Source organism: Lacerta agilis, chromosome 10, assembly GCF_009819535.1.
Source record: "Lacerta agilis isolate rLacAgi1 chromosome 10, rLacAgi1.pri, whole genome shotgun sequence".
Lineage (NCBI taxonomy): Eukaryota > Metazoa > Chordata > Lepidosauria > Squamata > Lacertidae > Lacerta > Lacerta agilis.
The window spans coordinates 9,125,998-9,148,002 of NC_046321.1; positions in this window are offsets into that span (position 1 = coordinate 9,125,998).

A 22,005-nucleotide genomic window follows, 5' to 3' on the forward strand; every position below is an offset into this window, starting at 1 on the left:
CCCGGGAATGATGGCCTCCGATTTTACTATATCGGGGTGAAGGATTGTGATTTGTGAGCCAGTATCCTTCAGCCCACGGTATTTGTTTCCCTCTACCCAAATGTTTTCCCCAGCACTTTGTAATAAGTGTTCATCATATAGGATGGTATAACAATGTAGCACCTTGGCCTCAGCTACCTCCTTAGGCCCCTGCTCAACTGTATTCCAGTTGGTTGCCACGACAACCGAGTCAGTTGGGCCCTGCTCTGCAGCCTGGACACAAAATGTTTTCTTTGTAGTTGTGGGACTTTTTATTTTCTCTTTTCCTTGCCAACATTCATCCCTCCGATGTTCCCTTTTCCCACATTTCCCACAAAAGATTTCAGGAGGATCTGTCTTGTTGGGTTTATTAACTTTTCCCTCAGCACTCCCTGATTGTAGGGATGTCTTTTCATTGGGCCCCTTCTCTGAGGAGTAATTTCCCTTGTTGGAGTCTGAGGTAAATTTTCCTCGATTTTGTTCAGTTTTATTTTTATGGTTCTCCCAATTCCTCCCCCCATATCTGGGTCCATCATACACATAGTCTCGGATTTCATTAATTTCATCTCCTAACCGTGCAGCTGCTGCAATGCTTGTGGGGTATCTATCTTTATATTCTGGGAAACGTGTTAACTCTATTTTCACAAGTGTTTGCCCATTGGTATTGTTACTGTTATTCTGCTTTTTTATTGCAGTCACTTCCAATCTCCTCATCTCCAATTGAAACTGTATTTCTTTTTCCCTCATTCGCTCCTCTTTCTCTGCTTCTAATTTTTTCCTTTCCTGCTCAGCTTTTAATTTAATTTCCATCTCTCTCAATTTATATTCCTGCTCTAGTTTCCACTTTTCAAAACTCTCAGAGATTTTAGGACTCTCTCCTGCAGGTGTGGTTTCAATAGAGCCTGGTTCCCCTTGCAGGTCCCCATTTTCCTCTTCACCAGAGCTTTCATAAGAGGTTTCTCTCACTGGGTTCTTAGTCTTTTTGGGTGGCATTTTCTTAAAAATAGGAGTTCGAACAGTCTATTAAAGAAAAGAACGTTTCTCTCTCTCTGTTTTCTGGGCTAGGTTCTCCAAGACTATGGTCTCAAAGTCACGCCTAAGGTTCTTTCTCTAACCTTTTCCAGCGTACTTTCCCCCGACCACAACTTAAACCTTTCTGCCAGAATAACTTTTGAGATCACCAGTTCTTAATTCTTTCTCAGCCTCACGGTGATCAAGAGTCTCCACAATTACACCCTAGGACGGGATAATATCCTTTCCAGATTTATCCTCTCCCCCTTCCAGGTGTATTGCTCCTCTCTTTCCAGTCACTGGACTTTTTGATCCCACCGCTGAGCCACCACTTGTGGCGGTTCGCTCAACCTGCACAGGTCCCCCAGACGTTTAACGGTCCGTTGATACCTGCACTCACCACTTTATTACTTAACCGCTGCCACCAACCAGTTTGTCTGGTATTTACTTCACTCAGTTCAGTCAAGGAGAATATTGGAACAAAACTGTTTTATTTGAAGTTTAGTACATAAGCATGTGGTTTCTGAATAAACAGTACTTTCTTGGTTGTGTTCTTGTTAACAACAGTGCCCAACAAATTCTCCCACCCCTTCTCCTACTCCTTCCCTTGCCACCCTTCTACCAGGCTCTCAATACCCACAACAAGCCCCCTAGCTAAAGACCAACGACAAGCCTAAAGACTAAAGAACCAAAAGACTAACCAAAGACCAAAGAACCAAAGAACTAAGAACCCCCTTCCTTCCCCGGGAGGGGTTTATATAGCCCACATAACTCCGCCCCCTCAAGGTTCTTACTGGTTATCCCCTTTTAACACCTTCTATGCCAATCCGAAGTTTGGGTGAACGCCACACAATCCAAAAAGGAAAAAAAGAAAACATTATGGAAAATCAAAATATAAAATCAAAAAATCCTTCCAGTAGCACCTTAGAGACCAGCTAAGTTTGTTCTTGGTATGCCAAGAACAAACTTAGTTGGTCTGTAAGGTGCTACTGGAAGGATTTTTTGATTTTATATTTTGTTTTGACTATGGCAGACCAACACGGCTACCTACCTGTATTGTGGAAAATGCAACCCTTTTCTAGACCCCAGCTCAACTTGCAGTACATGAAAATATTGGTTAATTTCTTTCTACTGGCATATCTGTAGGCCACAAAATGAGACATTCTCTCTGCCCTGAAGTTGCAACATTCCTCCGAGGCAGTTGCATGAATCAGTGGGAAGGCTTGTAATTTACTGCGCACTTAAGGGAAAACAATTAAAACCTTCATTTATCGTTCCACATCTGCAGATCTTTAAGGAAAGATCTGAAAACTAAAGCACGGGATGTTCAGAGACAGACAAAAGAGGAGTAGGTGGCTGAAGAGAAAGCAGATGTTGTTATCTCTGACACTGTTTTGTTTAAGGAAGGAAGGAGGCTTGCCACACACACCTTTTTTTTAATCTTAGCTTTCCGGAGTATGTGATCAGCATGAGTCACTGAAAGAAAAACACACCATTAAATAAATTTTAGAAAGGGGCAAGATTAGACGCGGGCACAGAAAGCATTTTTTTAAATAAAAAAAAAATCAAGACTCCTCGCTCTCTACTCTGCTCCTCCTTTCTTCCCGCCCAGGGCGGTCCTGCCTTCTGCCGGCACTTCGGAGTCATCTTGTCATGCAAGGCTGGGCCACATTGGTGGCTGCAGCTTCTCCTCCTCCTTGCCTGCTCTCCACCAGATGCTACAAGCTTTCCCAAGGGAGGAGAGGCCATGGAGAGACAGTGGGGTGCTCCCTCACAGCTACCGATGCCACTGCCGCTCAGGACGAACACCAGCTCCTCCTCCTCCTCTTCCTCCTCCTCAGTCTTGGTGGCAGTGGTGCTGGTGGTGGAAATAGGGACATTCTGCGATCAAATCAGAAGCCAGAATGGCTTTCATAATCCCAGGACTGTCCCTGGAAAATAGGGACACTTGGATGTTATGATAGTGACATAGCAATCGGAAGAATTAAGCGGGGTGGGGGGGGTCAGTATGGCTGAATGGTAATTGATAACCCTGTGTGTTTGTCAATTTGATCCTTTACATTGTTTTGTATGTATTGTGTTATTTTATGCATTCTGACTTGCTGCTATTTTTATAGATTATAGTTTGGTAATTATTCATTGCAGTTGTTAAGAGTGAATTTCTGTTTAATTATTGTTTGCTGGAATGTAATTTCATCGTGTACTATTAAATTCTAATTGATAATTCAACAATTCAATATTTATTTGATATAACTTCTAACTTCTTTAACTTTAACCACATAACACTGATCCTGAAAGACCTACAATGGCTCCCAGTATGTTTCCGGGCACAATTCAAAGTGTTGGTGCTGACCTTTAAAGCCCTAAACGGCCTCGGTCCAGTATACCTGAAGGAGCGTCTCCACCCCCATTGTTCTGCCCGGACACTGAGATCCAGCGTCGAGGGCCTTCTGGCGGTTCCCTCACTGCAAGAAGTGAGGTTACAGGGAACCAGGCAAAGGGCCTTCTCAGTAGTAGCACCTGCCCTGTGGAATGTCCTCCCACCAGATGTCAAAGGAATAAACAACTATCAGACTTTTAGAAGACATCTGAAGGAAGTCCTGTTTAGGGAAGCTTTTAATATTTGATGAATCATTGTATTTTAATATTCTGCTGGAAGCCGCCCAGAGTGGCTGGGGAAACCCAGCCAGATGGACGGGGTATAAATAATAAATATCATTATTATTATGTTTTTGTTGTGACTTTGTATTGGATCAGATTGTTATAAGGTGTGTGATCTTTGTTCTTTCTTCAGCTTATAAATTGCATTGTGTATAGTAATATAGAAAGACTGTATACAAATTCAAAGTGAAGTAAATGAAATGAAAATAAAAATCCTAGCGGCCTCAAGTAGTAGCAAGTGATGGGAAAGAACATAAGAAGAGCCTACTGGATTTGGCCAATGCACTATGTAGTCCAGAATCTTGTTCCTACGGTGGCAGACCAGTTGCCTGTGGGGAAACTGCAATCAGGATTCGGGCAACTGGTATTCAGAAACATTACTGCCTCCCAACATGGACTCTGCTGCGGTTCCCTGCCCTGGAGAAGTGTTGCAAATCTGAGAAGACATCACAGACCTAGATGGACAAACAGTTTAACCAGGTCAAAGATGGCTTCCCATGTGAGAAGGGAAGAACAAGGGGTGATTTGGCTGTGGACTCTACCTGCTAACAAGGTCATTACGCTCCTGTTTTGCCAGAAATCTGAGTCTAAGGTTGCAATCCTCCACTAACTTACTGTGGACTGCTCCCACAGTAATGGAGCAATGTTGATTTTTATTTATTTATTACATTATCATGCAGAGTAAACTCTTCCATTTCTCTCTCCCCCCCAAAAAAAAAATATTGAATACAACATGCCCTCATTCTACATCCATTTCAGAATGTCATTTTATCTACATGAAGAGGACTCTTGCTTGCAGTCCATTAAAAATGACCCGCAAAATCAATTAAATGCAGCGCAGTTGAAAAAAACAAATGCACACACAAAAGTGGAAGCTTTGCAAAGTTCAGAACGTTCAATTAATTACTGCCTTATGAATCAGAGACTATATAGATTGCAGTCTTTTGATTGATCTGAACTGTATTAGCCCCAAAGCCAACAGACTGGTGTTATAAAAGACTATGAGGGAGGGGGGATTTTGACCTCTCGGACAGGTGAAGAGAGCCTAAAACAACATGGGAAAGCATTTGTTGTTGTTGTTGTTGTTATTCTGAAGATCCAAAAAGAGAGAGGGGAAAATATTAGAAACCTACATTTGCAGTACCCTCTGCCCCCCCCCCCTTTGATGATTTTCAGAAGGAACAGGAAGCATAATTCAAATAGCAACTTGGTGGCCAGGCAATCTAAACCATGTACAGTGGTACCTTGGGTTACATACGCTTCAGGTTACATACGCTTCAGGTTACAAACTCCGCTAACCCAGAAATAACGCTTCAGGTTAAGAACTTTGCTTTAGGATAAGAACAGAAATCGTGCTCTGGCGGCGCATCAGCAGCAGGAGGCCCCATTAGCTAAAGTGGTGCTTCAGGTTAAGAGCAGTTTCAGGTTAAGAACGGATCTCCGGAACGAATTTAGTACGTAACCAGAGGTAGCACTTTATTAAGAAAAAACTGGAATTTGCAACTAACATAAAATATGCACATGGATAAAACTTTTCACAATGCATCTTATTTTGCATAATTTATTCCACTATGTGCAATGTTTTGCTTAATTCATTCTAGGCATGAGAAGAGAGAAGGAGGTGGACTGATCCTAAATTCTCAGAAATGTGGGATGGATGGGTGCACCTGTCAAGCTGGGGTTTCTCTTTTTTCTGTTCTTAAATTCACATTTCTGTATTGGTATATTTACTTGTTATTAAGAAAGGCTCACATCAAAACTACCGGGCATTTTAGTGTGCGATCCTCTTAATATAGACACATTTTTGAACATACATATATACAGGTGAAACTCGAAAAATTAAAATATCGTGGAAAAGTCCATTTATGTAAGCAATTGTTTTCATTAGCTACTGGAGTTTAATATATGAGATAGACTCATGACATGCAAAGTGAGATATGTCAAGCCTTTGTTTGTTATAATTGTGATGATTGTGGCGTACAGCTGATGAAAACCCCAAAGTTGAAATTATTAATTTGGGGTTCTTATCAGCTGTACGCCATAATCATCACAATTATAACAAATAAAGGCTTGACATATCTCTCTTTGCATGTCATGAGTCTATCTCATATATCAGTTTCACCTTTTAAGTTGAATTACTGAAATAAATGAACCTTTCCACCATATTCTAATTTTTCGAGTTTCACTTGTATATATCACATTCCTCCCATAGGAGCCCAGGGCAGCAAACATGCAAGTGATAAAACAATTAAAATATTTACAGTCATCTAAAAACCATTCCAATACAGATGCAGATAGAGACAGTCAACGTGAGTCGACGTGAATGGCTTGTTGGAAGACTAAGGTCTTCACTTGGCACTGAAAACACAACAGAGATGGCTCCTGCCTAATATTTAATGGGAAGGATTTGGGACTACAACTCCCATCATCCCTATCTAACAGAACCAGTGGTCAGGGAATGATGGGAGTTGTAGTCCCAAAACATCTGGAGGGCCGAGTTTGCCTATGCCTGAATTACTGTATTGTGCAGGATGGATTTTTGATAAGATAATATTTGCAGGAGGCCATCACCTGCAGTACTGAGGGTTGGATGATCTTTTAATCCCAAACTGCATAGGATTTATACACTAGAATCAGCACCTGGAATTTTGCCCAGTAGGGTGTTTGCATGTATTCATTTTCCTGCACACTTTCCCCCCCCCCCATATACCCATTTTTGTACACATTGCGAAACAGAGTACTGCTAATTCTGGTATGCCTTTCTGCAAGGGGCCCCCTGTGTTAGCACATGGTCAGCAGTGCTTTTCTTTGGGGCCACTGGCTGGCTGTCACCAGAGCTGTGGGACAGACTCGTGGGAGGTGGTGGTCTTTCCTTCCTTGGAGGTTTCGAAGCAGAGGTTAAATGACCATTTGCCATGCATGATCTCGTTGACATTCCTGCACTGCAGGGGGTTGGATTAGATGACCCTCAAGTCCTTTCCAACTCTGCAATTTGATGACTATGGCTCCATGACCTAGACCAGGGGTCCCCAAACTAAGGCCCGCGGGCCGAATACGGCACAAGTGAGTTAATTATCCGGCCCGCAGCGACCCCCGCAGCTCGCTGCCACTGCCCACTCTTGCCAGCGTGGCATGGCGTGGCTGCCCACTTCCGGGTCAGCAGAGCACCGGAAATAGCTTGTGTGCATGTGCAAGCGTCATTTCCGGTGCATTTCCGGGTCAGAGGAGGCGCATGCGCACAAGCTATTTTTGGCACTCCGCCGACCCGGAAGTGTGCCGGAAATAGTGTGTGCGCACGTGTATGGGTGTGCGCTCCCCTGCCCTCCAGCCCGCCGTGCGATCTGCGCTGGAGGAACCGGCTTGAGGCTGGGTAAGTTTGCCTGACCTAGACCCAAAGGATGGGCTGAATGGGTAAGTTTGTCTGACCTAGACCCAAAGGATGGGCTGAATGGGTAAGTTTGTCTGACCTAGACCCAGAGGATGGGTTGAATGGGTAAGTTTGCCTGACCTAGACCCAAAGGATGGGCTGAATGGGTAAGTTTGTCTGACCTAGACCCAAAGGATGGGCTGAATGGGTAAGTTTGCCTGACATAGACCCAAAGGATGGGCTGAATGGGTAAGTTTGCCTGACCTAGACCCAAAGGATGGGCTGAATGGGTAAGTTTGCCTGACCTAGACCCAGAGGATGGGCTGAATGGGTAAGTTTGTCTGACCTAGACCCAAAGGATGGGCTGAATGGGTAAGTTTGCCTGACCTAGACCCAGAGGATGGGCTGAATGGGTAAGTTTGTCTGACCTAGACCCAAAGGATGGGCTGAATGGGTAAGTTTGCCTGACCTAGACCCAGAGGATGGGCTGAATGGGTAAGTTTGTCTGACCTAGACCCAAAGGATGGGCTGAATGGGTACGTTTGCCAGACCTAGACCCAGAGGATGGGCTGAATGGGTAAGTTTGTCTGACCTAGACCCAAAGGATGGGCTGAATGGGTAAGTTTGCCTGACCTAGACCCAGAGGATGGGCTGAATGGGTAAGTTTGTCTGACCTAGACCCAGAGGATGGGCTGAATGGGTAAGTTTGTCTGACCTAGACCCAGAGGATGGGCTGAATGGGTAAGTTTGCCTGACCTAGACCCAGAGGATGGGCTGAATGGGTAAGTTTGTCTGACCTAGACCCAAAGGATGGGCTGAATGGGTAAGTTTGCCTGACCTAGACCCAAAGGATGGGCTGAATGGGTAAGTTTGTCTGACCTAGACCCAAAGGATGGGCTGAATGGGTAAGTTTGCCTGACCTAGACCCAGAGGATGGGCTGAATGGGTAAATTTGTCTGACCTAGACCCAAAGGATGGGCTGAATGGGTAAGTTTGCCTGACCTAGACCCAGAGGATGGGCTGAATGGGTAAGTTTGCCTGACCTAGACCCAGAGGATGGGCTGAATGGGTAGGTTTGCCTGGCCTAGACCCAGAGGATGGGCTGAATGGGTAAGTTTGCCTGACCTAGACCCAGAGGATGGGCTGAATGGGTAAGTTTGCCTGACCTAGACCCAGAGGATGGGCTGAATGGGTTGTAAAGAATCACATCGAGAGTAGGTACTCCAAGTGCAGCATCTTAGCCAGTGGGTGTGGCTCTCCTTCCATTGGAACCCCCTGCAAGCATCAAGCCTCCCCTTTTAGGGGAGGTACAGAGGGATAATCCTCTGCAGGTCTGGCTTAAAGAATCTGGAGGGAAGGACATTGCTCCTGGAGGAAAGGCTAGGGTCTGAGGTGACCTGGGAGTATGCTTAAAGAAACTGAGGAGGACACTGACAAAGGCCAAAAATAGTCACACCCTCTATCACCCTCAAGCAGAAGAGCTGCTCCGAGCCCACCTAGAATGACCAGGTCAGAATTATACCTGTTGAGGCCACATCCCATCGCCTGTGGAATTTGCATTGTATGCCCATTACCACATTTCTCTGTTGTTTTTCTGCTCTGCAGTGGACTTGCGGCGCACGCGCGCGCACACACACACACACACACACACAGCCCTGGTGGTATTTAAATGTGATGTCTTGGAATATATTTCACTCCAAGCTGGTTTTTTCGACCTCCCGTTTTGAAATATTTTAGTAGTGGGATGCCAGCAGGGTGTCAAAACTGCAATTACTGACTGCAATTTTTTCATTTTCCTTCCCCCCCTTTTTTCTTTTTTCTTTTTTTAGAAAGGCTTTCACAATCATCATAGTAATATTATTATTTTTTAGAAAAGCACCAGAAATCTATTTATTTACACTAATAAATACTAATCTCAGCATTCCCTGTGCTTTTCAGAAGTCTGTTTAGAATTCTGGTGGGTACAAAATCTCTCACATCTCTAAGCTCAAAGGAAAACTGGGAGTTATTCATCATTTTCTATCGGACTTTCACCCCCTGATCCAGTTAAATGAGCCAATTGTCCTGACCGGATAATGAGCAACAACATCAGTTTGACTGCATTCTGGCGCACCATGCTGACCAACCGATTGATAGTATCACTGGTTTTTATAAACAGGGCTATCAGCCAAGCCTGAGATCATCTACAGGAGCAGCACTGGTTGTCCCTCAAGTTGTTGAGGCTCATCTGACAGCAGCAAGAAGCAAGGCCTTTGTTGTCATTCACCTAGAATGCCAATGAATGCTCTGCCAATAGAGATTCAGCAGCCACCTTCTCTTTTAACCTTTAAACATGTTATGGCAAAGGACTGCAGCTCAGTGGTAGAACATCCGCCTGGTAAAGAGGAGACTGAGAGGAGATATGTTTGATAGCCATCTTCAAATATCTCAAGGGCTCTCACATGGAGGATGGAGCAAGCTTGTTTTCTCCTGCTCTGGAGGCTAGGACCCGAACCAATGGATTCAAGTTATCAGGAAGAACTTTCTGACAGCAATGGCGAAACAGACTCCCTCGGGAGGTGGTGGACCCTCCTTCCTTGAAGGTTTTTAAGCAGAGGTTGGATGGCCACCTGTCATGGGTGCTTTAGTTGAGATTCCTACATTGCAGGGGCTTTGGAATAGATGACTCTCAGGTTCCCTTCCAACTCTACAATTCTATGATTCTATTATCTCCAAGTATCACTAAAGCTCATACCAAGAACAAACTTAGTTGGTCTCTAAGGTGCTAATGGAAGGAATTTTTTATTTTATTTTGTTTTGGGAATATATAAGGCAGCTTCCTATCTTCCTGTGTACTAAAACAAACAAACAAAAAACCAAGATTATACCAGCAATTAAGAAAACATATTTTTGTAATAATTAGTTGATGATCTCTTATTTTAAGTTTTGTACATGGTTTTTTTTTTTTTAATTGTATATAGCTACTGTTGTAAACTGGTCTGATTAATTTATTTTTAATGCTGTAGTGAGCTATACACACATGTTCAGCAGTTGCATTGTGCCAGAAAGGAACCCTATGCAAAACATCATATGAGCAAAACCCAGTGCACATGTACCTTCTGTCTGGATCTGGGCATGACTGTAAAAATGTCAGAAAGCAAAGAAGGAACAGATACAAAGAACAGAGAACCATGCATTATGTAGAAGATCCTCTTGCTATTTGTTGTTGCTTGTAACCTTTTAGGCAGCAAAGAATCCCAACAAAAGAGGCCGCATTTCAGACTGAATAGAGCCTTTATTATTTGGCTGTAGTGTCAGGAGTCAGGAGTCGAGTCAACAAGAAGTCCCCAAACCTGGAATTTGTTAAGGAGGGAGTCAACCTGCGAGGTACAACCCAGCTCCAGCTAAGGCAGTGGTTCACAAATAGAGGGTTCCATGACCACCTCGGCGGCAGTGGGGTTCCCTATAGGGGTGCTAAGAGGCAAATGGGCAGTAGGGGACACCGGAGGTGTAAATGACAATCAGGCTTTGAAAAGCTGGTCTCACTGGATCAATTTTGAACTGATTAAACTAATCAGTTCTAATTGGATTTTGAATAAAGGTGCATTGAATAGTTACTGTTTGGGAACCACTGATCTTAAGGATGGAAATGCAAGATAATCATTGAAACACTGGAGACTTTTCAAAGCTGAAAAGTGATAGAAGATTACCAAAATTCCCAGTCAGGCCTGTTCTCTGGTCTGACCAACAGGGCTTCGACCAGGACATTGAGCACCTGACTTAATAGAATCTAGACTGGACAAGAGCATGGGGGCCACTTTCCTGTGATTGAGTCAGTCAGTCAGTCAGTCAGTCAGTCAGTCAGTCAATCAAATCAGTTTATTACAGTCATGGACCAGCAGTTGTGGTTGACTCTATGGCACTGCTATCATTTTTCTTTCTCAAGGCCCACAGCCAGGACATAGCAACCACATGGGCATTCCCTACACAATAATCTGGACCCATCAATGTTTGCATGTTTAAGGACCCATGCCATTAGCCCTGACCATGTACTGGCACACTTTTGAACCTTACAGCGATGGAAGCAGCACATTCATTTGGCTGAGAAATCTGGCATGCAGTGTGATGTTTTTAATCGGTAAAACACCAAAACCGTGTGTAGCACATCGGCATGGAGCCTGGCAGGCTTCTGTTGTGTTCTCCTGCGGCTCCTGTGCTTCAGCAGAGTGTAGCAGATTTCCTCCATGCAGCGGATCGGTGTGCCTGTGCCCAGAGCTTAGCCAGCAATAAACTCACACAGTCCAGCTTCTTCCTCAACGACAAGCTTTATTTACAAGCGGCATAAACTACAGAAACATCCAGGAGAGAACAACGACATCTTGTCTCTTCCTCGGTCAGAACCAAAAGTAAAAAAAGTACAGGCACAGAACAAAGGAAAAAGTACCCGTGGCTTACTCCAAGAGCTGTTTTAACCCTGCAAGCTCAGGATCCACTCACATGCAGGAATCTGGATAAGCATTTATTATTATTATTTGCAAGATTCTTTCATTAGGCGAAAGCCCTAGCACACACATGGCTTTGTCACCTCTCTGGGTTTTTTTCCTTTCCTTCTAACTCTGGAGACAATGCATAATACCGAGGCTTTTCTTTAATGACACCATTAGTATGCAGTTACCCAGGGAGCACCTTTGTTTACCAGCACTGGTGGTTTTTCTCTGTCAAGTGCAAATCCATTGAAATTAAAGGAGCAAGGTTCATTCATGGGATGTATTTATCAGATTTAGATTCCACCCTATCTGCAGCAGCTCAGGATAGGTAGCAATCTTCTAACAGCAAATTTGCAGATTAAAGAAGATAAAACCAGAAGACCTAAAGTAAAGTAAAATTAGGGCTGGTTGGAAACCACTTGCCTTGTTTCAAGTTTGCACGCTGCAACATTTCAGCAGATGATGTTTTGTGCATTAATTGCAGGTGCATCCATGTGCTTTTGGTGGTGTTCTTCTTGGTGCAATTTAAAAACTCAAGGAAAACACAACAGGTCCCAACAAAGGATGAGTGGATAGGCAAGTTAAACGAGTATTTGTTAATGGCAAAACTGACGGCAGCAATAAGAAACCAGACAAATCAAAATTTGAAGGAACAATGGAAATGTTATGAGGAGTATATGGAGAAACATTGCTCAAAGAAAGAAGTGCTAATATGCTTGGAGTAAGAGGTATGAAGGAATTTCTAAATAATAAATTAATATAAAGAATTAAAGATGATTATAGAAATATATAGAAATTAAGATTGTACAAATAGTGAACAAATAGCTTATAATGGAAGTCGAAAGAGTGACGGAGGGAAGTCAGAGGGGTGTTTGGTGGTGGGTGTGAGGATGGGAAAAATGGGAAATGTATGATAAAAATGATATTGTATGTTAATGTGAGAATGTATTGGATGTATTGTGTTTTAATCAATAAAGTTTTCGCTAAAAAAAAAAAAAAACAACAACTCAAGAAGAGCCCTACTGGATCAGACCAAAGGCCCAGTTGGTTCAGCAACCTGTTTTCGCAGTGGTCAACCAGATGCCTTGGGGAAGACCGAAAGAAGGAGCTGAGCGAAACAGCACCCTCCCCACTTGTCATTCCCAGCAATGGGCATTCATTGGCATAATGCCTCCTACAGTGGAGATGGGCTATAGTCATTGTGGCTCATAGTCACAGACCACCTTCCTGGTGTCACCCTCATTTGCTCACATTGCTACTTAATGGTACAGGCAGTGCTGTCAATTCTGCAGGAAGGGCTAATTGTGTCATGGTCCAGGCTGGCAGCAAAGAATGTCAGGACCAGAGGCAAGTGGATAGGGCAGAGGGTCCGAGGAGCTGGGGTCCGGGGGCCAGGAAGCACGTGGTACAAGTCTCAATCCGAGGGTCGAGGCACGAAGTCATAGAGTTGGAAGAGACCACAAGGACCATCCAGTCCAACCCCCTGCCAAGCAGGAAACACCATCAAAGCATTTCTGACAGATGGCTGTCAAGCCTCCGCTTAAAGACCTCCAAAGAAGGAGACTCCACCACACTCCTTGGCAGTAAATTCCACTGTCGAACAGCTCTTACTGTCAGGAAGTTCTTCCTAATGTTTAGGTGGAATCTTCTTTCTTGTAGTTTGAATCCATTGCCCCATGTCCGCTTCTCTGGAGCAGCAGAAAGCAACCTTCCTCCCTCCTCTATATGACATTCTTTTATATATTTGAACATGGCTATCATATCACCCCTTAACCTTCTCTTCTCCAGGCTAAACATACAAAGTCATCCTAGTGGACCAGGGTTGGGTGATGTTTGTAGAGGGGTCACATTTCTCTATAGGAAAAGTCGGGTACCTTATTTTGACTCAGAGGAATGAAACCTCAGTCTGTTGGTTCCCTGGGACCATGTGCTCATAGAGGGGCCATGTGCCTTCTGTTTCCTGGATCCTACCTCTTAGGGCAGAACATCTGGTGATGTCATCAGGACCAAGACTTTCAGAGGTAGGAGGCATGCTTGCTATAGATCAGGGGTTTCCAACTCCCACTATAAAAACACTGGCAGTGATCTACCCATTGGATGTTGAGCTTTTGGGGTAGGGGAGCCTTTTTGATCGCGATCGACCTGTTGGAGGACATCCCTGCTATAGATGAATGCAGAAACAGGCTGCAGTGGCTGAACACATGTTAAATGGACATGGACCAGAAATAGCCTGATCTGTGCATCCCTGCCCTGAATACACTATTAGCCAGGAAAAATATGCTCTGGTTTCCAGTAGGAAAAGCGAAGACCCCGAATAATAGGGAAAATTAGGTGTCTGAATCTGAAAGATGAGTATGCCCCAAAGAATAACTCACTCTGCAGTCTACATAAAGTTTCATTTAGCTGATGTTAATAAGGACAAACCTTTCACCTTTCCAGTAATTGGCTTAAAATAGGGAGTAGACAAGGCAAGCGGCCTCTTCCTGGAGTATAATTAATCTATGTCTGAATCCGTGAAATGGACCCTGGGTATTCTATGATGGACACCTTGGAAGTACATATAATAATAGTAATCCATTGAAGAACTCAATTTCACCCAAGAGATGAAACCTCACATTAACAAAAGTACATGATGACTTTAAGATTCAGTAATAAAATGCATTTCCCCCCCTCATGTGTGAACTGTGTATAGCATGGTGCATGCCAAGTGGGCTGAGAGGGGGGCAAACAGCCAAAGGACCCAATGGATATAAATAGATAAATCCACAAAATAATGCCCTCACACCCCCCCCAAACAAAGCAGGATGAGAGGGAACGGTAAAACACTTTAGATTATGAAAATTATAGACTCCATTTATTTCATATACGGGCGTATACGTCTATATAAGACTTCCTATTAGCTGCTGTAAATGATGGGAACTCTTCCACCTTACTAACTGACTATAGGGAGACATTGTAGATGCTTTGTTCTACATTTTGTACAGGTAAACATCCAATTTATTTCATTGTGTCTTGTGGTGACCAGAAAGGGAGCGCCACATCATAAGCATTTGCATCTTTCATGTTTGGTGTGGCTCATTGAAGGAGGCAAAGCAATCAAAGATTTGGGGTACCCACATGATAGAATACTGGTACCAGCAAGTCTGGCCCATCATCTCAGTGGAAACACTATCTACCCAGGACAAAGAAGCCCAGTTGTGGATGGTGGGTGGAGGGTAGTTTTTTCTGAATGTTCAGTACTGCTTTATTGTCTTGTTATCCAATGAAGAACAAGATGGGCAGCTGCCTTCCAGAACAAGATGGTTGCAGGCTGATGTCCTGGGGTGATACATGGAACTGGTCATTGGTAAATGCCCTCCAATGAGAGTGAACATGGACCATGCTGTGACCCAAGTTCTGTGGGATATAAATACAGAGCAGTCAAAACACAACATTGCTAGAGTGGACATGAAGGTGTCTCAGTCCTCCAGCCTTAACTTCCTGTTTACCTGGACTGAGACAACTTCCTCTATGTAACTGGAAATGGGTGTGGTTTCACCTGGGCAGGTTTACACAAAAGCACAGGGGCCAGTATCCATCTTTCTCTTTTGGACTCGTCTCTTCAAGGAGCAGGATGCTCTCTTGGCTTAGAGCCGAGAGGAGCACAGGTGAAGCCTGTTCCCCTATGGAACCAGCTTCACTACATGTAAATACATTTATCTAAACTAGCCTGCCTTCTGAGACTGTACTGTAACTCAGGATGACTATAAGTAAACTCTTTTATATCTCATAAACAGTACTGAGTTGTGTCTATATTTTTAAGAGGGAAGAAGGGGAATATTCCAGGAATATATATTTCTTACAGAGGCTTTAGCAAACCTATGCAACCGTCTCTGCTGTGTTTTAGAAAGGGAATGGAGCTCTGCTAAGTTTGGAGCTTGTTAACACAAGCTGGGATGAGATATATAAAGTAATATATCATCATCCACACTCCTAAGCATTCCCACAAGTTCGCCATCAATGTTTCTGTGATAGCATTCCTTCCCATTGTCTCTCTTTAAATGCATGTGCTCTTGTTGCTACCGTATTCCGCAAAATGAAAAACAAACTTAAAAATGCATTTCTTCCCTGTCTGCTTATAATATGAAATGAAGACGGAAAACCTCTTCATGCGATGGATCTCGCATCTGCTAGGTGTCACCCCGTCTTTTATTTCACAGGAGGGAGCTCATAAGCTTATAACATGGGGGGAAAGATCAGGCTTGTGGTCTTAAGCATCTCTGCAGCACAAATCTAGGAAATCTTATTTTGAAGTGTCTCCGGGTCATTTTAATTGTGAAAGCTTATTTCATAGGATCTGAAATCATGGAGAGTCCCTGTTAGCCAGAATAGACACTACTGAGCTAGATGGGCCCCGATAACTTCAGTTTTGCCTAAATATTAACCCCTGTTCCCTAATGAGTAAATTATTTACAAACCCAGAGTGGAGTCCCTAAGATAGTTGGATGGCACTTTGTATGCCTCCTTCCAGCAACTCCTGGAGCTGAGCTGGTGCCAAACATATTGCTGTGCTTTCCTTTGGACCACATCAGCGAAGCCATGAGTGAGGACTTGTTGTCTGGACAGCCCAGGACCTCCATATTGCCCCAGGGAGGCCACTTTGGTGCTACTAATGCAGCAGTTTGACTTCACCACCAGAGGCACACTCCATTGTCTCTCGAGACAGATGGATGTTAACAAGGGACAAATTCTCCAAGGCCAGCCCATGCAGTATATATTTGTGGAACCAATGGATCCAGAAGTACCCCCAAGCTGTTTACCTGCACCTTCAGAGAGTGTGTAACTCCAGAGAGGAGGGAATTTGGATGCAGCAGGAGAGGAGGCTCCCTCGATTCTTCAGCAGCCTTCCTCATCTCTGCCTCCTGCCCCACACTCCTCTCTTACCCCATAGTCTATATTGCCCTCTGCCCTTCCTCCTCCAAGTCTGCTCCCTCTTCTCCCTCAGACCGCTCATTGTCATCCCACCAACAATCCCCTGGCTCTGAGCCTTCTTCCCTTGGGGGTTCCCAAACAGGTTCCTCCCACCACTCCTCTGTATCCAACCAGTCCATGACACCTCACCATGAGCTGGGACTAATGGGAGTTGTAGTCTAATAACACATGGAGGGCACCACATCACCTGTCCCCACTCTAGCCGGTGCCAAACATATTGCTCTGCTTTCCTTTGGACCACATCAGCGAAGCCATGAGGGACGTCTTGTTGTCTGCATAGCCCAGGATGTATGTGCAGAGCAGACTCAAGCAGCTTTGCCTATCTGTTCCTTTAAGCACTAAATAGTCTCCAGAGACGGAAAAGCAGGTTAATCAAAATAGCACATGCAGGTGTCAGCACAGACCTTTTCTATAAAGGAGAATTAAGTAGAACTAGCAATTATAACCGGTGAACAACCTTTCAGTGTAGTCAATAAGAAAGTCAATTTACTTATAATAATGAGGTACTCTGCCATGAGCAATCTGTTCATACTTTGTTCCCAAAAGCTTGGGGAGTGTGTGTTGGAATCACAGCCCTGGATGACATTTGATGCTTTCTGTCACATTATCATCCCAACATCAGCTTGAGAGTTATAAAAATGGTGCTGGAAGAGAGTTCGGTGAGAGAATATAACTTGAGGAGATGCAAATTTATAGGGTCACAAGAAATAAACCACGGTTGGCGGAGAAAAGTTGATTCAGTTTGCGTTGAAAGGCAAACCTAGCTTTCTGAATTCAAGCTTTCGGAAGCAATGCGCATACCAAAACATAGTCTCATACATTCAAATTTTCACTTCTCTGAACATTGCAATGCAGTTCATCAGCCAAGTAATGTGTTCAAAAGTGCACATACTGGGTCACAGCATCCCAAAAGGGACATATATTAGTGGAAATAGAACACGCAGGTGCAGTATATTAGGGGAAATGTGTAGCTTGGGAAAGAGTTTCATACAAATGTGTATATTATGAGAAACTAGCATCAAAACGCCGATGAATTTTCATAATGTAAATGCAGTGCTCCACTGCATTTAAGATGCTGGGGGATTGGAAACTGAAATGACCTCTCTCCAACCCATCTTTGCAATGTCCCTCTCCTCTATTTTAAACACTGCCATTTGAGCTTTCATTTGAATGTTGTTTTGTTTGTTGTTGACATTCATCTGTCTCAGGAAACTGTGGAAAATGTGTCTTTGGGGGTGAAGTCAAACTATCGGAGAGCTACAGCTGTAGAGACCAATACAGGAGAGACATGTTTTGTTGCAGCTGGGGCAGATGAAGGCATCCATAGCGTTAAAGTCATATCACAGTGCTTTAAGTGTATGAATGTGGCCATGTGATGCCAATGAATGTCAGTTGCTGGGAATCAACAAGAGAAGGCTATTGCCCTTATGTCTTGCTTGTGGGCTTCACAGATATAACTGGTGGATCTCTGTGGGAAACACTAGACTTTGGTCTGATCCAGCTGGGCTCTTTTTCTATCCTTGATGATTCCTGCAGCTTCCTGTGTAGTCTCACACGTGCCTCCACTTCTGCACACACGAGCTTCATTGTAATGCAAGAGCCCCAAGGAAATATACCTCCTTCTGTGCAGGAATATCTTACTTCAAAAACACTATGTGACATCCTTCTCTGACTGAAGGCAAATGCCGTTCTGAAATGACAGGGGTTTCAACATTGCCCAGGTTCTGATTTTTAACCAAGCTGGTACAAGTCCTTAATGAAACGTAGCTGATTTAAAGCACTTCTGAGAGCGTGCCTGCATGTGTGTTTGTGTGTTCTGTCTTACGCCTTCCTTTCAGCTTGATGTGAGGTTTGAACGCGTTGCAGATTTGAAATGCTAAAAGTAGCTGTGATTGACTTTCTGGCAACTGTGGGCAGTGTGCATAAAACATGAACATGTTTATTGCATGTGATCTCGCAAGCTGCTCAGAAAAGTTGGGATTTGTGTCAGTGGGATCATTAGCCGCACGATGATTCCTTTTCTTTTCTTTTCTTTCTTTTCTTTTTGGTGTCTGCTGCATTTTGCCCAGACTCTAGCTCAGTACGCCTCTATGCAAAGGCTGTGACTTTTGCAGGACAGGGACACTGAACAATCAATTACTGAACCGGGAAGGCAAATGCAAAACCACGATTAGCAACAGATTAGGACCCTGATGAAATGACCCCCAGGGAACTCTGCTGTCAGCACGGTTGCGAGCTGCCTGCTGTGTGTTGTTTTCCATTTGAGGCACATCTGTGAAGATAAAAGGGGAAAATGATAAGGGCCCAACTCAGTGCTAGAGCATCGGTTTTGCATGCAGAAGGTCCCAGGTTCAACCCTCAGCATCTCCAGGTATAGGTATATAAAATACATAGAATTTGCTACTATGGCAGACCTTTGTCTACTGTTATCCACATGGAGAAATTCTCCTGGCACCTGCTAGGCATCCAAACTCATGCCCCTGCCAAGCCCCACACATTCAGGATATCTTTGGATTCTCAAAATTTTTACCCTCAAAACTATAATCAAACCATAGGTAATCTCTGGGTTGTTCTGTGGTTCTGTTGCAATCCTATTTAAGAAACTATCAAGATCCATGCATTGGATCAGAGTTTTTGTGGTGCTGGCAAGCAACTGATCTGTAATTTTTACCATGTGGTCTCCCACTGTAAGCCATAATTTGAGTTTTGATTATTATTGTTATTTTAGTAAAGAGAGGGGGATCAAAATACCATTTAAAGAGAATTGGTTTTGATTTGAATGGTTCTAGCTTTTAATCAGAACCACTGAGAAATCAAAATGTACGTTTGTCCACATATGAGCAAATGCTTTCTCAGTGGTACCCATAGCACCCTCAAAATTACAAATGTGCCCATAGGCCCTAAAAGCCTGGGGGTCCCTGGGATCTGCAGATTCCTCCCACCCCTGGGATACTATAATAGCACAAGCTGCACTTCCAAAGATCTCATCACTGATATAATCACAAAAGGCCTGGGTGTCTTGTCCTGCACCTATACTTGCAGGCACCTGGTTGATGATGTATCAAATCATTGCCCAAATGAAGGAGATCTTATGCTTGCTGTCAGAGGTGAGATGCGTCCAGACATCATGGAAGCATAGGGACTCTGAGGGTCACCTGGTTCAACCTTCTGCAATGCAGAAAGCATATATGATGGATGTCCTTCCAACCTCTGCTTAAAAACCTCCAACGAAGAAGAATCTACCAACTCCTGAGGAAATCTGTTGCACTACCAAACAGCTTTTACTGTCAGCAAGTTTCTCCTGATGTTTAGTCAGAATCTCCTTTCCTTTGGTTTGAGTCCTACCTCCCAGAGCAGGAGAAAACAAATTGATCCAGTGCTTGAGATATCTGGCGATGGCTATCATATCTCCTCTTAGTCTCCTCTTTCCCAGGCTAAACATACCCAACTCCCTCAACTGTTCTTCATCAGGCTTGGTTTCCAGACCCTTCATCATCAATGAAGAAGCCTGTCTCCACGCCACCAGCGGCTAATAATCATCAGGCCATGGCACAGCCACCCAGGTGCTATTTGTTGGTCTTCATGCCCTTACTCGGGCCCAAGGGCCATGTTCTCTTCGGAACAACCTTCTGAAGGCTACATGGTGGTGCTGTGTGCAGTGAAAGGAAAAAGTGAGCAGAAAAATGAAAACAAATGTGGGTGATATTTACAATGCAGTCAAACCAGCAATGCATGTTTGCTAGAAAGGCATAGGAGAGGAGCTGAAGCTCAGAGTTTTCCTCAAAGTTTGCTAGAGAGAACTCTGACAGACATTCCCACTGTTCCTTAACAGGGGGAGGCCATAGCAATATATAATCTCCTCACCTGGCTGGGCGCTTCCTCCTTGCTATTTCCTCTTTCTCCTCATTCCAGAAATGTGAGGACATCTGCATGCCTGAGCTCCATTGCTCAGAAACAATCTTCAGCTAGACTTAAGCATGTCTTCTAACTGTTGCCATTTTAAGCCTGCCTGAACAAAGCTGCTGAATCTGTTGCTCTTCACCAGAGCCCGTGTGGTGTAGTGGTTAAGAGTGGTAGACTCGTAATCTGGGGAACCGGGTTCGCGTCTCCAGTCCTCCACATGCAGCTGCTGGGTGACTTTGGGCTAGTCACACTTCTCTGAAGTCTCTCAGCCCCACTCACCTCACAGAGTGTTTGTTGTGGTGGAGGAAGGGAAAGGAGAATGTGAGCCGCTTTGAGACTCCTTTGGGTAGTGATAAAGCGGGATATCGAATCCAAACTCTTCTTCTTCTTCAGCAAGTATTCTGAACAAGTAAATGTTATGTTTTACCTTTTACAAGACTGTTTGTGTGATTAAAACTTTTTAGGGAAGTTTTTAATGTTTGATATTTTTGTATTTGATTTCTGTTGGAAGCCGCCCAGAGTGGCTGGGGAAATCCAGCCAGATGGGCGGGGTACAAATAATAAATATTATTATTATTATTGTTTTAAGGGAGAGAAAGGGGGGAGATACTAGGAAAATCCAGTCTGGCTTACTTAAACTAAGCATCCCATTTAAGCTGCAAAGGGATATGCTCTGCTGAACTCACAAATATGAGGAAGGAAAGGTAGTATCTAATAAATATATCCTCCCCTAGCACCTAGCATCTATATGCATCTCTGTTGTTGTTCAGTCATTCAGTCGTGTCCAACCCTTCATGACCCCATGGACCAGAGCATGCCAGGCACCCCTATCCTCTATTTGCATCTCTACAAAATACTAGATTGATACACCAGGCTAGCTTTGGCACAAATTCGCATATATACCTCTCTGTCTTGCAGGCAGCCATAAGCACTCAAGGAATTTGGTGAAGCAGGGCTGGTGTGGGATGTGGCCCAGGAAGAATTCCAAGGGCCAGGTCAGGAAGCCTGGAGGGCCGCATTCAGCTGCCACGCTCCTGTCTTGGAATCAGTTTCCAGGTGTTTCACTCCTGCTTCCCCTTTGCAGCGTCTCCTCGATCACAGAAAGTTTTGACAAGCGAAATCTTGGATTGGAGACTCGAGTACCAGCCTAACGAGCTACAGAATTGCAGGGGAGGGAAGCCTGAGGAGGACTCTTCTTAGCCTTAGTCGGAATCTCCTTTCTTGCTACTTGAATCCATTGGTTTGGATCCTACCCTCCAGAGCAGGAGAAAACAACCCTGCTCCAATGCTCCATCCTCCATATGACAGACCTTGAGATATTTGAAGATGGCTATCGTATCTCCTTTTGGTCTCTTCTTTTCCTGGCTAAACATACCCGGTTCCCTCAACCATTCCTCATAAGGTGCTCCTCATAGACATCTGGTTGACCATTATAAGAACATGATGCTGGACTTGATGGGCCTTTTGGTCTGATCCAGCATATGTCTGGAGGGTGCTGAGAACCGCATTGCCTGGTAGGATGCTACAGGCCCAGTGCAGCTCATTGTCTTATTTAAAGAGTACTTCTTTGCAATTGTCACATTAGGTTTTCTGTTCAATCAAAAGGAA